A 16,588-nucleotide genomic window follows, 5' to 3' on the forward strand; every position below is an offset into this window, starting at 1 on the left:
CTAGGCAAGGTGCAAGCACGGAGGCACAGTTTCGGAGAACAATAGGAGGGTCCCAATCAGGTCCATAAGCCTTCCGAGGGTTTAGGCCAGCGAGGGTATAGAAAACATAATTGCGATGTTTTAATAGGTGGCATGAAGTAGTCAGAGGATGGAGGAGAGGGAGGAACAAGCCCAGAATCGTCCAAGGTAGAGTTTTTAGCAAAGGTCTGAGCAAAGAGTTCAACTTTAGAAATAGATGTGATAGCAGTGGTGCCATCTGGTTGAAGTAGAGGAGGGAAAGAAGAAGAAGCAAAGTTATTGGAGATATTTTTGGCTGGATGCCAGAAATCACGAGGGGAGTTAGATCTTGAAAGGTTTTGACATTTTCTGTTAATGAAGGAGTTTTTGGCTAGTTGGAGAACAGACTTGGCATGGTTCCAGGCAGAAATATAAAGTGCATGAGATTCTGGTGATGGAAAGCTTAAGTACCTTTTGTAGGCCACCTCTCTATCATGTATAGCACGAGAACAAGCTGTGTTAAACCAAGGTTTAGAAGGTTTAGGACGAGAAAAAGAGTGAGGAATGTACGCCTCCATGCCAGACACTATCACCTCTGTTATGCGCTCAGCACACAAAGACGGGTCTCTGACCGGAAGCAGTAGTCATTCCAAGGAAAATCAGCAAAATATCTCCTCAGGTCCCCCCAACTAGCAGAGGCAAAACGCCAGAGGCACCTTCGCTTAGGGGGATCCTCAGGAGGGATTGGAGTGATAGGACAAGATAAAGATATGAGATTGTGATCGGAGGAGCCCAACGGAGAAGAAAGGGTGACAGCATAAGCAGAAGGATTAGAGGTCAGGAAAAGGTCAAGAATGTTGGGCGTATCTCCAAGACGGTCAGGAATACGAGTAGCGTGTTGCACCAATTCCTCTAGGTCATGGAGAGTAGCAAAGTTGTAGGCTAGTTCAACAGGATGGTCAGTGAAGGGAGAGGAAAGCCAAAGTTGGTGGTGAACATTGAAGTCTCCAAGAATGGAGATCTCTGCAAAAGGGAAGAGGGTCAGAATGTGCTCCACTTTGGAAGTTAAGTAGTCAAAGAATTTCTTATAGTCAGAGGAGTTAGGAGAGAGGTATATAGCACAGATAAATTTAGTATGAGAGTGACTCTGTAGTCGTAGCCAGATGGTGGAAAACTCGGAAGATTCAAGAGCGTGGGCACGAGAGCAGGTTAAGTCATTGCGCACATAAACGCAGCATCCAGCTTTGGATCGAAAATGAGGATAGAGAAAGTAGGAGGGAACAGAAAAGGGGCTACTGTCAGTTGCCTCAGACACCTGAGTTTCAGTGAGGAAAAGAAGATGAGGTTTAGAAGAGGAGAGGTGGTGTTCTACAGATTGAAAATTAGATCTTAGACCGCGAATGTTGCAGAAGTTAAAGAAGAAAAAGTTGAGGGGGGTGTCAAGACGCTTAGGGTCGTCGACAGAAAGGCAGTCCGACCTGGGGACATTTATGGTCCCCTCCCCAGATGGGGACTCCGAGGCTGGTGTAGGAGTCGCCATGATGATTTTAAAATTTTTGGGTGAAGGGTGTGTGTGTTATTAGGTGCTTGTAGTTTTGTGAGGAGGAAGAGAGTTGTCTTTAGAGGGCAGGCTGTGACTGCCCCCTTGTGTTGTGAGACACAAAGGGAAACGTTCAGTGAGGTCACAGCTGGGTTTAATGATAAGTTCACAGCACCCCTGAACAGTGCTTTAGACCTCACTGGGAGTAATTATCGTTTCGGCAGGTGTCTCCCTATGTCTTCCCCGAGTTGCTGATTTCTTCTTTTGAAATACAACCCATCTTTTCACACTTTGCCTCTTCTTTCCTGATATATTCGTGTAATCAACTAAACACATGTTTAGACTGGGGTTTTTACAACAGCACTACAGGTATGTTGGGTGTTTCGGAAAAGTCGGCCTGTGTGATATCGGCAAGTCCTTTCGTCACGGCACGGTTTCGGCCATCACAATATACGGTCACCACAAATAATACTTGTATGGCTCTTTTGGAGGATTGTCAGATAAAACATTACTCTCTGTAGAAACAAGTGGAAAAAGAGTATGTATGTATGTATGTAGCAGGAGGAGGCAGTAGACACCTGCCGAAACGATAATTACTCCCAGTGAGGTCTAAAGCACTGTTCAGGGGGTGCTGTGAACTTATCATTAAACCCAGCTGTGACCTCACTGAACGTTTCCCTTTGTGTCTCACAACACAAGGGGGTAGTCACAGCCTGCCCTCTAAAGACAACTCTCTTCCTCCACACAAAACTACAAGCACCTAATAACACACACACCCTTCACTCCAAAAATTTTAAAATCATGGCGACTCCTACACCAGCCTCGGAGTCCCCATCTGGGGAGGGGACCATAAATGTCCCCAGGTCGGACTGCCTTTCCGTCGACGACCCTAAGTGTCTTGACACCCCCCTCAACTTTTTCTTCATTAACTTCTGCAACATTCGCGGTCTAAGATCTAATTTTCAATCTGTAGAACACCACCTCTCCTCTTCTAAACCTCATCTTCTTTTCCTCACTGAAACTCAGGTGTCTGAGGCAACTGACAGTAGCCCCTTTTCTGTTCCCTCCTACTTTCTCTATCCTCATTTTCGATCCAAAGCTGGATGCTGCGTTTATGTGCGCAATGACTTAACCTGCTCTCGTGCCCACGCTCTTGAATCTTCCGAGTTTTCCACCATCTGGCTACGACTACAGAGTCATTCTCATACTAAATTTATCTGTGCTGTATACCTCTCTCCTAACTCCTCTGACTATAAGAAATTCTTTGACTACTTAACTTCCAAAGTGGAGCACATTCTGACCCTCTTCCCTTTTGCAGAGATCTCCATTCTTGGAGACTTCAATGTTCACCACCAGCTTTGGCTTTCCTCTCCCTTCACTGACCATCCTGGTGAACTAGCCTACAACTTTGCTATCCTCCATGACCTAGAGCAATTGGTGCAACACCCTACTCGTATTCCTGACCGTCTTGGAGATACGCCCAACATTCTTGACCTTTTCCTGACCTCTAATCCTTCTGCTTATGCTGTCACCCTTTCTTCTCCGTTGGGCTCCTCCGATCACAATCTCATATCTTTATCTTGTCCTATCACTCCAATCCCTCCTCAGGATCCCCCTAAGCGAAGGTGCCTCTGGCGTTTTGCCTCTGCTAGTTGGGGGGACCTGAGGCGGTATTTTTCTGATTTTCCTTGGAATGACTACTGCTTCCGTGTCAGAGACCCGTCTTTCTGTGCTGAGCGCATAACAGAGGTGATAGTGTCTGGCATGGAGGCGTACATTCCTCACTCTTTTTCTCGTCCTAAACCTTCTAAACCTTGGTTTAACACAGCTTGTTCTCGTGCTATACATGATAGAGAGGTGGCCCACAAAAGGTACTTAAGCCTTCCTTCACCAGAATCTCATGCACTTTATATTTCTGCCCGGAACCATGCCAAGTCTGTTCTCCAACTAGCCAAAAACTCCTTCATTAACAGAAAATGTCAAAACCTTTCAAGATCTAACTCCCCTCGTGATTTCTGGCATCTAGCCAAAAATATCTCCAATAACTTTGCTTCTTCTTCTTTCCCTCCTCTACTTCAACCAGATGGCACCACTGCTATCACATCTATTTCTAAAGCTGAACTCTTTGCTCAAACCTTTGCTAAAAACTCTACCTTGGACGATTCTGGGCTTGTTCCTCCCTCTCCTCCACCCTCTGACTACTTCATGCCTCGTATTAAAATTCTTCGTAATGATGTTTTCCATGCCCTCGCTGGCCTAAACCCTCAGAAGGCTTATGGACCTGATGGGGTCCCTCCTATTGTTCTCCGAAACTGTGCCTCCGTGCTTGCACCTTGCCTAGTCAAACTCTTTCAGCTCTGTCTGTCAACATCTACCTTTCCTTCTTGCTGGAAGTTTGCCTACATTCAACCTGTTCCTAAAAAGGGTGACCGCTCTAATCCCTCAAACTACCGTCCTATTGCTTTAATTTCCTGCTTATCTAAAGTTTTTGAATCTATCCTCAACAGGAAGATTCTTAAACATCTATCACTTCACAACCTTCTATCTGATCGCCAGTATGGGTTCCGTCAAGGCCGCTCGACTGGTGATCTTCTGGCTTTCCTTACTGAGTCTTGGTCATCCTCTTTTAGAGACTTTGGTGAAACTTTTGCTGTTGCCTTGGACATATCAAAAGCCTTTGATAGAGTCTGGCACAAAGCTTTGATTTCCAAACTACCCTCCTACGGTTTCTATCCTTCTCTCTGTAACTTCATCTCAAGTTTCCTTTCTGACCGTTCTATTGCTGCTGTGGTAGACGGTCACTGTTCTTCTCCTAAATCTATTAACAGTGGTGTTCCTCAGGGTTCTGTCCTGTCACCCACTCTCTTCTTATTATTCATTAATGATCTTCTAAACCAAACTTCTTGTCCTATCCACTCCTATGCTGATGATACCACCCTGCACTTTTCCACGTCTTTTCATAGACGTCCAACCCTTCAGGAGGTAAACATATCACGCAGGGAAGCCACAGAACGCCTGACTTCTGATCTTTCTAAAATTTCTGATTGGGGCAGAGCAAACTTGGTATTGTTCAATGCCTCAAAAACTCAATTCCTCCATCTATCAACTCGACACAATCTTCCAGACAACTATCCCCTCTTCTTCAATGACACTCAACTATCCCCCTCTTCTACACTGAACATCCTTGGTCTGTCCTTTACTTATAATCTGAACTGGAAACTTCACATCTCATCTCTAGCTAAAACAGCTTCTATGAAGTTAGGTGTTCTGAGACGTCTCCGCCAGTTTTTCTCACCCCCCCAGCTGCTAACTCTGTACAAGGGCCTTATCCGTCCATGTATGGAGTATGCTTCACATGTCTGGGGGGGTTCCACTCATACTGCTGTTCTAGACAGGGTGGAATCAAAAGCTTTTCGTCTCATCAACTCCTCTCCTCTAACTGACTGTCTTCAGCCTCTCTCTCACCGCCGCAATGTTGCATCTCTAGCTGTCTTCTACCGCTATTTTCATGCTAACTGCTCTTCTGATCTTGCTAACTGCATGCCTCCCCTCCTTCCGCGGCCTCGCTGCACAAGACTTTCATCTTTCTCTCACTCCTATTCTGTCCACCTCTCTAACGCAAGAGTTAACCAGTATTCTCAATCATTCATCCCTTTCTCTGGTAAACTCTGGAATTCCTTGCCTGCTTCTGTATTTCCACCTTCCTATGACTTGAATTCCTTCAAGAGGGAGGTTTCAAGACACTTATCCACCAATTTTTGACCACTGCTTTGACCCTTTTAGGGACTGGCATTTCAGTGGGCATTTTTTTTTATTAGATTTTTGTTGCCCTTGGCCAGTATCCTTCCTACATAAAAAAAAAAAAAAAAAAAAAAAAAAAAAAAGAAGACAAGAAATAAATGTGAAAACACTGAGAGCCTAGTTACGAGTATTTAGTTTATAACAACTGTGCCGTGGAGTGTGCATCACTAGATCCCGTGGATACTGTTAGCATAAACACTTATGATCAATGTTTCGTAGCATTTAAGTACAAAGCATCAAGATGTATCACGAGAGGCGGTTTTAGAAAGTGCTTCTCAAGACAACTGAGGGAGCGTTGATCGACAGCCGGCGATCACCGGCAATTCAGCCCATAGCAAACGCTCCAATTGTTCACCTTTTTTTTATGTAAATGGAGCACTGATCTACTATGATGTCAGTCCCAAAAGGAAAGGATTTATGGGATTATCTAAAGATGGATGAGAAGCGTTTTGAAATCTTCGAGACTTCCATGGAGTTCCAGAATTTACTAGTAAAAGGGATGAAAGACTGAAAATACTACTCCATTTAATAAAACACCTCAGATTATCAGATTCAAAAGAAATGTATCAGTCATAACAATTAGTATTATATATATTCATCATTCATATACTTCATTCCACGTGCGGTGTTTCATTATTCATATATTTCATACCACGTGTGCCCACGTGGCCAGCCACGTTAACCTTTTCTCCTTCCTCTCTCCCCCTCAAGGGAATATCACACCTTCCCTACATTTCTACCACTCCTTAGGGAAAACAACTGACTGCATCGTCCTCCCTGGTCATTGGCCAAAATAACGACCTCTACCATTGGCTCCTTTACCCCATTTCCAACCATCTCATTGGTCATTTCTTCATCTCAGAGGTTGTATCCTGATCCGTTTCTCTCACATAAATAGAACCGTATGCGTAGCTAGATCAATCAGTCTTCAGAAAATCTTCAGAGAGCATCAGTCTATTCAGTTCATCATCAGTTCACGATTAGTCCACGATCAGTTCACAGAAAGTTCAGAGAGAGAGAGAGCACATCAGTATCATCATGTCTGTAATCAATTGTGTCTCGGTATCACGCGTGTACATTCTGTCCATTATTAAATCAAGAAGAACTCTTATAAATTGTTTTATGTCTTTTACTCGCACAATCAACAATATCAAGCCACTACCCACGACCTCCACGCTACCAACAATATCAAGCTACTACCCGGTCCTCTAGAGCAGCCACCACCACACCAAGCCTCCTCATCTGATCCAGTGGTGGCAGTCATCTCAACGGAGCGGTAAGAATCTCATCATCAAAACAGTTGGGTAACAAACTGTCTGTCCTAGACAATAGTGGCCAAGCTAACTGAGTGGTGCCAGCGGTGTTGCGTGATCGAAGACACACGAACGCTCGACTTTCTCAAAAATCCAGCACACGTTAAGACACGAGTATCACACCCCATCGCAGGCAAGTTGCGAGGTGTTATAATTTCTCACCACGCTTCAGTCCTGGGTCACCACGCACCCAACTTGCTCCCTGCCTTGCCACTCCCGCCTCATTTCCGCTCCTACCTCGTCTCCCCGTGGCCACGCCTGTCTGCCAGCACACCTGTTGCCGCCTGTTCCTGCTCATCACGCCGCTCATCTTCGCTGATTGCCGTTCCTGCTTCACCACCACCAATCATCCTCTTCCATCCGAGTATTCGCAGTCACGCCTCATCTGAAACCGCTCCGCTCACAGTCGGCACTATTTGCATCACTACCTGCCAAAATGTCTACTGAAACTACTGCGACACCTCACATCACCTTCATTCACGAATCTCATCAATTTCCAATTTTTTTTTTTTTCTGGAGCTGGCACAGAAACTGTTCATCAGTTTATTCAGAGGATTGAGGAGGAATGTACTAGACGTTCAGCCCCCTCCGATAAGGAGAGAATATCATTTTTAAATCACGTATCTGTCATGAGCCCTCAAGTCTCGCTGGTTTGTTGAAGTCAGATAAATTTGCTTCTCTCATTGCCTTTGATGACTTCATCACTCACTTCAAAAATCATTTTCAGAGTCACTCCAAGCTTGGAGCCACCCATTCTTTTTTATCAAATTCAAAATCTATCACACAGCACGTCCGCTCACACACCCTTACAAGGTAGAAAACATTGCTTCCTCTCTGAGCTTGGAACTGATCCCTCAACTCCAAGACTCAAAATTGGTTTACTGGTAACTCATTGTCAAAGGATGAGCTAAAAAGACTCATAGCTTATCTCTTGTTCACCACCTTCCTTGATGGTCCCAATTTCCAGGTCGCAAGTGACATTGAATTCAACAAAACAGATTACATATATGATGTCTGCAAAGTCATATCTGATAAGCGTCCTCTTCCCAACTCTGAGCCTGTTCAGGTACTTGATGCCTCTTCACCTGACTCACCTCACCTCATCACCTACCTACTCGCTCCTCCTCTCTTTCTCGTAGACATTACACTAGATGTACATCCCTTTCGCCTAGATATTGGTACACTCGATCGAAACTGAGATCAAGAAATGTCACCAGTACCCATTGCAAGCTTCCTGGGTCATGTTCTCGTGCAATGTAGGGTTGTTCTCGAAAGCTCAGGGAGACACTCATTCAATCCTGATGCATTCTGTTCCTTCCACAAAAGGGTAGGTTATTACTTGCAAAACTGCAGGCACTATCATGCACAGTCTCAGGCTGCTCAAAAAACATCGTCAGAAAACTCTTCTCTGGCCAGTCCATCATAACATCATCATTAATCCTCAGATCTTCACCATCAATCTTCAGATCGAACAAAACACAAGGTATGTTTTACTTTTCCTCCTAACTCAGCACTTACATCAATTAACATTAAATATGCTGGATTATCCATTGGCATTGTCACAGATGTTACGTGTCATTCTGCATCACACAAAGTTTTCTTTGGCACGGGTGCTGCGGTTAACCTTATCAAAATGGATATATTTCGGAGACTCTCTTCCTCTTCTCAGAATCACATCACTGCATTGCCTCCTGATATTAATCTCAATGGTATATCTGAGAAAATTATTTTATCTCACGGGAAAGTACTCCTATCACTGTCTTTATCATCCCGGGAACCAGACATATGTGATTATTTCTACATTGTATTAAATATATCTTTCAATGCTGATTTTCTCATAGGCTTGAACACCGTGTGCAGGTATGACATCAATCTTTTCCCTGCCATCAATGAAATCGCTCAAGGGGATATTTATATTCCTACTGTTTTTCCCTCTGATACTTTCTCTCTTGCTGGTGTAGTTACATCTATACCAACTCTTCGTTTTGATAGCGATTAGATATTATCTACGTGAGATTCTTGTGTTACATCATCTAGTTTGCCTGTCATTCTCAACCATCTTCCCAGTCAGACCACGGTGTAACTCCTTGTAAACATAATTTGCTAGCAGATCCGATAACACTATCTGAATGTACTTTATATGTTGTAAACGCTAAGGTTAAGTCTGCTGTATCAGGCAATGATATCCTCTGATATGCACAACAATCTCCATGTAAAAAGTGTTGAATTAGAATACGTACTTACCACAATCGATGACAATGAATTCTGCAAAATCGGGCTGAAAAATGTAACATCTATGCCTGTCAAGCTTAAAGCAGATGTGCTACTCAGAGAAGCCTTGGATGATTTACCTTCTTCCTCTATCAGTAATGTATCTGCATCTGACATGTCTTCTCTCCCGCCTATCACGGAATATCAGATATCTGTTCTTGATTTCCCAGAATCTCAACAAGGATTACTTGCTCTCCTAAATTCTTTCAGGAATGTTGTCTCGCTCCCTGGCTAACCTCTGGGCCACACAGACGTCATCACACATTCTATCCATCTGATGCCTGGGTCCAAACTATCCATCTGATGCCTGGGGGTCCAAACACTCCCAGCTACCAGGTGCCACACAGCTGTAGAGTTCTGCTTGACGAAGCTGTGCAAGGTATGTTGCTTCAGGATGTTGTGGAACCTGCCTGTTCACCTCATAACGTTCCCTTGTTGCTCGTTCCTAAGAAACAAGGCGATTGGTGTGTCGTTGTCGACTTCAGGGCATGAAACACATCTAATATTCCTGACCGTTATCCAGTGCCGAGGTTAGGTGATCTTCAGTCTTTAGGTGATTCAAATGCGGTGTTTTCTACCCTAGATTTACATTCAAGATTCCTTCAAGGTGAACTCGAGGAAAGTTCGCGGCTTTCACTACCTCCTGTGGCCAATTCATGTTCAAACACATGGCTCAAGTAATTTGCCTTTAACGTTTCAAAGATTGATGAATCCTGTCTTCTCAGGTCTCATCGGTAGAGGTGTGTTCTGCTTTCTTGATGACGTTACCGTTGCATCATAGACTGTACAAGACCATTTTCACACACTGTCTCTCGTTCTTTCAAGCTGTTGGCTTAAAAATCATTCAGCAAATACTCGTTTTTCAAAAAGCAAATCAAATCCCTTGGCCATAAAGTCGACAGAGATGGTATTCACGCTTTAAATGCAGTGAAAAATTTTCCTGTTCCTACTAATTTCGATTAAATCAGGCAATTCGTCGGTCTTGCTGGATTTTGTCGCCAGTTCATCAAAAATTTCAGTCTTATCGCCCAGCCTCTCACTCATTTGCTCAAGAAAAATGTTGCATTCATCTGGTCTGAAAAGGAATAAAATGCCTTTGATCTCAAAACTGCTTTGTGTCAAACACCAGTCGTTGCATTTCCTAATTTTGAGAAATGTTTCATCTTATACACTAACGCTTCAGGCTTTGGAATCGTTGCTGTTCTCATACAAAAGGATTTCCTTGGTAAGCAATGCTAGCTAGCAGACTTCTCAACAAGGCAGAGGAAAATTATGGCGTCACGAAGCGTGAACGTCTCGTTGTGATCTGGGCGTTACATCATTCTCGTGAACTCATATTAGGGTAAAAATTCACGTTCACACTGATCATTATGCTGTCACAGAGACCTTCAAAGGCAACAACTTCACAAATCAAATTGCTCGCTGGCATCTCATGATTCAAGAAATGAATCCTACATTTTCATACATTCCAGGTAAGGCAAACTCAGTGGCCGATGCACTCTCACTATCTCACTATGTTGCCATTGCCTCAGCCATCACAGAGAATGCTGCCATGCCAACCATGGACGAAATAAAGAAATATCAACATTCAGACGCCTTCTGTTCTAGTGTTGCTTATTACCTTGAATTTGATGATGAGACAAATCTTAAGTTGCAAGTGAGTGCTGATACGTCTTTCATGCAAGACGGCCTCTTGTATAAGTCGAGTGATGTCTCTACTGACAATTCTAGTGAGCGTTTATCTCAGCTTGTTATACCTCAGTCGTTAGTGAATATCATCCTTCAGCATGTTCACGATTCACCCCACGTAGGACACCCAGGTCGAGACAGATGCCTCGCACAAGCAAAACGATCATATTTCTGCCCGACTATGAGGAAAGATATCTTTCAGCACTTTTGTGATCTGCTCTCAGGGTGCTTCGCACCGTCCCTCACTCGCTTACTACAGTCCCTCACCTCTTTACCCCATCGCTTCAGCTCCTTGGGATTCAGTCTCTGTTGATTTGCTCAAACTTCCATTTACACAGAACGGTTATCAGTATCTTCTAGTTTGCGTGGATAGTTTCACTCGTTTTACCATTCTCGTTGCTCTCAAGGACAAAACTGCAAATTCTGTTGGTCGCATGACAACATAATTTGTCCTTATGACTCTCCTCGTGTCATCTTATCTGACAATGGCACAGAATTCAATAACTCTGTCTTACAGGAGATTTGTAACGAATTTCATATCAAGAAATGTAACATTGTTCCTCACTCGCCCAGCTCAAACAGCAAAGTAGATCATTGTAATAAACGTATCCTTGACGTTCTGCGTTACATAACAGGAACAAAGCACTCATGGGAGGAATGGCTGCCTCAGCTAACCTGCACTCTAAACTCAGCAGTTCACTCCACTATCAACGAGTCTCCCCATTTCATGCTGTTCGATACCGACAAGCGTCTTCCATATGAATTTCTTCACAGGGCGCCGCGTCCTGTCTTCAACATGGATGACTACGTTAAATGTCGATTTTAAGTACAATCATAATCTCGTTCATGATCGCCTCACTGCATCACAAACTGAAATGTTATGGAAACAATATCGTAGAGCAACAGGTTCTTCCATCAAAGTCGGTAATATCGTCTTCACCAGAGTTCACGATCGCAACTAAATTAGATCCATTGTTCTCTGGGCCGCATCGTGTAATCGAATATCTCCATGGCGACAAAGTAAAAATTCTACATCTCAAAACTTTGAACAAATCGTTCATGTCGATCATTTGAAGCGTGTGAACAAAGGGTTCAGTGATGAGTGTGCACATCAGGTAACACTTCATTCTGATTCAGCAGATCCTCAAAGCTCCTCAAGCTTAACCACACAAACACCTTCTTACAGACTGAAAATTTGTTCCCACTCTAAGGGTCAATCAATCCTGTATTTAACTTAATCCTGTATATATGTATATATTTATCTTACTTATATATGTTGCATATGTATTATACTGATGTCATGTCTGTATATTTCCGTACTCTCTCTGATGTCATGTATTATCTATTAATTGCTCATATCTTATTGCTCTCATTACTGTTATGTTCAAATGCGAGGACGCATTTTTTCGTGGGGAAGACAACTGTATCAGTCTTAACAATTATTATTATATACATTCATCATTCACATATTTTTATTCCACGTGTGGAGTGTTTCATCATTCATATATTTCATACCATGTGTGCCCACGCAGCCAGCCAGTCTGATCTATTTTTAACCTTTTTTCCTTCCTCTCTCTTTCTCAAGGGAATATCATACCTTCCCTACATTCCTGCCGGTCCTTAGGGAGAACACCTGCATCATCCTCCCTTGTCATTGGCCAAAATAACGACCTCTACCATTGGCTCCTTCACCCCATTTCCAAGCATCTCATTGGTCATTTCTTCATCTCAGAGATTGTATCCTATCTATTCCTCTCATATAAATAGAGCCGTACGCGTAGCTAGATCAATCAGTCTTCAGTCTTCGGAGAGCATCAGTCTGTTCACTTTATCATCAGTTCACGATCAGTTTGCAGTCAGTCTTCAGAGAGTCTTCAGAGAGAATCAGTCTATTCAATTCATCATCAGTTCACGATCAGTCCACGATAATTTCACAGAGAGTTCGGAGAGAGAGAGAGAGAGCACATCAGTATCGTCACGTCTGTAATCAATTGAGTCTCGGTATCACACGTGTACATTCTGTCCATTATCAAGTCGAGAAGAACTCTCATAAATTGTGTATTTTACTCGCACAATCAACAATATCAAACCACTACCCACGACCTCCACGCTACCAACAATATCAAGCTACTACCCGGTCCTCTAGAGCAGCCACCACCACACCAAGCCTCCTCATCTGATCCAGTGGTGGCAATCATCTCAACGGAAATTATCTCAACCTCATCATCAAATCAGTGGGGTGACAAAATGTCTATCCGAGAAAGTGGTGGCCAAGCTAACCCAAACAGGAAGTAGGCAGTCATTGAATTATATATATATATATATATATATATATATATATATATATATATATATATATATATATATATATATATATATATATATATATATATATATATATATATATATATATATATATATATATATATATATATATATATACAGGATGTCCCGCGAATTAAGGTATATACTTCAGGATTTGATAGTTCAAGTAGTTCAAAGTCGAAAATACTCTATACACATATGTTGAGTTTTGCTTTATTTTGCAAGAAATTAACGTGTAAATTGTGTGTTGCGGGAACCGCTCGCATGGATGGCAGTCCTCCTTCCTTCCCTCCCCGGCTCGCTACGTACTGGAGTGGCGCCGCGTGGCATTAAGTGATCACTTTTTTGTATGCAATCTACACAGTCAAAGCCTTACAGGAGGAACAGTTAGCACATGACAGATTGAATTTTTGCTTGTGTCAGTGAAGAAAGTGTACAATTAAGACAGCAATACGGTGGTTATTAAGTGCTACTTTTTAAACATACGTGGCAATTCACTGCAAGTGTCTGTCACCCCCTCAACACCCAACTGACGTTTTGACACCTAAGTGACAAGCCTCATCAATCAGCTGACTGCTAATGAGATTTTTTTTTCTTTCTTTTTTTCTTTCTTTTTTTTTTTTTTTTTTTTGCTACGGTGAAGATGCCTTTCGCTGTTAGTAACACTTAGTATTCATGTGTGATATTCATGACACGATATTCATTTCGTGATAGAAATACCCGAGCTGCAGCAACAGCATACAGACACAGGTACCGAAAAAGAAGACACCCAGATAGCAGCGTGTTCTACAGACTGTATCAACATCACTGTGAGAGATGTTTCCTTGGTACTTTTGCAGCAGTTGAATGAACTGAAGCAGCTGAAGCCAGTATCGTTCAAATAACGCTATCAGTACAAGAATACAAGCACAAATACATAAACACGAAACAGCACAATTTGACATCACTTAGAAAGAATATCGTATAATTTAAAGAAACATTTACAGGGGTGGCGGAACACCGGGCAGTCGTCCTGAAGCTCGTGAGTTGCCATGTATGTTTATAATGTGGCACTTAAAAACCACTGGATTGCTCTGTTACCGATACATTTTCTTCACTGACACATACAAGAAATTCAATCTGTCTTTTGCTGTTTCTTGTAAAACTTTGACTGCGTAGATTGCACACACACACACACACACACACACACACACACACACACACACACATAAATAAATAAATAAATAAATAAATATATATATATATATATATATATATATATATATATATATATATATATATATATATATATATATATATATATATATATATATATATATATATATATATATATGTATATATACATATGGTAATTCCGGGGGAGATGGACCAGTGGGTGAAACGGACTAGTGGCGTAATTTCAGCACCTACCGCTAGATGTCACAGTTATCGTCATCGTCTGCTAGCGTCCCACGTGGTGGCCTGTGCGCAGGGTTACGTTGCTGCTATGTAAGTATTTTCGTTGATATGGTGTCAAAAAAATTTCCTTGCCAGTCAGAAACTATTTAATGACTTTGGTCTCATGCTAGTGCTCCCTATAGTTGATGACAATTTTGAAGGAATTGTTTATATTAGGTTATAAACATGACAAACGATTACTGGAAAGTGTTTCTGCTCCTAGCATTATGGTAGTCATCATGGCATGCTGGTCCATCTCGTCCTTACAATCGGGAGAGATGGACCATTATTGATCAGTAGAGATGGACCACGTGTAAAATTTTATTGACAGTTTATATCACACAAATTTATAGCGTTTTATTAATATTTATGTTTTGTTCTTTCCAGAAAATGCCGCCTCGCTATAAAAGAAAGCTGGCCAATTCTAGGGGAGAATGGAAGGAGGAAGATCTCCTCAAAGCAGCAGATGCAGTCAACAAGAAAGTGATGGGAATTAACGCTGTTGCGATACAGTTCAATATACCAAACACAACTGTAAAGAGGAGACTGACTGCATATAACCTTAGCAAAGGAACCCTAGGACCACCGTGCTTGTTAGGCACATAAAACGAAAGGAAAATGGTTCACCACATCAAGAAACTACAGGCACGAGGTTTCGCCCCAACAAGCGCAGACGTGCAGGGGATGGCCTTCGTATTGGCCCAAAAATTCAACATTAAGCATAATTTTGATAAAGAGACAGAAAAAGCAGGGTACGATTTGTTGCGCTCGTTTCTTTTCCGAAACCCTGACCATCAGAAAATCGGAAAGCGTCTCTGAACGGAGCATTGGGAATAAACAGGGACGTGGTCGAAAAAGTTGGGTTTTGTATGGTCATAATCAGATATAGTTGAAAATGCAGTCTTTGGCTTTAAGGCTAAGGGAATAATTCCTTTAAATAGATTCAGTATTCTAGATTGTGCTTATGACTGATTCAAATAACTCAAAAAATTGTGGTTCTCAGGAAAAAGATGCTGATTTGCCACAAATGTTAACCACTGATACTGCAGTACCTGAAACATTGTCAGGAGTCACCCACCAAGAAGTCAATACACCAACCAAATTGCTGAATGCAACCTCTCCAGTACCTGTTGTCAAAAAGCAAATCAGTGCACTTGGGAAAGCAGCAAGTGTTTCTAAGATTCTGCATTCAAATGAAAATATAAGTCAAAGGGTGAAAAAGTCATGCCCCAGCCAAGAAGGAAAAATAAAAAAAAGGCCAAGAAAAAGACACTGGAAAGCAGTGACTCTTCTGAAGATGAAGATGCTGCTGTATATGAGGAGAGTAATGATAGCACTGCCTGGAATGATGATGAATGTGTCGGATGCGTTGAGGACTACAATGATATTACCAGTAAAGCAGATTGGCTCAGGTGCATCTTGTTCACGATGGTTCCATGAAGACTGCAGCAATTACCTCAATAAGTGTCAGCAATGCGGAAGACGCAAACCTCATATAAAATCAATAATGTCATGTTAGAGGATATTTTTTTAGTTAAATAACTTTGCTGTATGGCTGTTCCATGGAGTCAGTATATTTAGTAGTAGTGTTAAGTTCCATTTTATTATTATTTCTGTACTTACCGGAATGTGTTAATGAAGAAATGCTACACAAGTACACAGGAAATATTTTGGTTATGTAAAATAGATAAATGTTCTAAGAATATTTTTTTTTTCTATCATTAACCTGCCTTTTTTTCCTTACCAAACTTTAGAGTCCATCTTTCCCTTACTCAGTGGTCCATCTCAACCAAGTGGTAAGGGAGAGATGGACCACACGTGAGTTTTCTTTTTAAATGTATATATATATATATATATATATATATATATATATATATATATATATATATATATATATATATATATATATATATATATATATATATATATATATATATATATATATATATATATATATATATATATATATATATATATATATATATATATATATATATATATATATATATATATATATATATATATATATATATATATATATATATATATATATATACACACAATTACATTTCATCACCAAGGACAATAAATGTTAAAGACCTTGAAGTATACTTTACATAAAAATAAAAGAATTGTGTCCATCATGTATAATTGAAATATGAGGTTTTGAAAAAAGGTGATCCGTCTCTCCCGGATTTACCTTATATATAATGTG

The sequence above is a fragment of the Scylla paramamosain genome, chromosome 45 (genome assembly GCF_035594125.1).
Source record: "Scylla paramamosain isolate STU-SP2022 chromosome 45, ASM3559412v1, whole genome shotgun sequence".
In the NCBI taxonomy this organism is placed as follows: domain Eukaryota; kingdom Metazoa; phylum Arthropoda; class Malacostraca; order Decapoda; family Portunidae; genus Scylla; species Scylla paramamosain.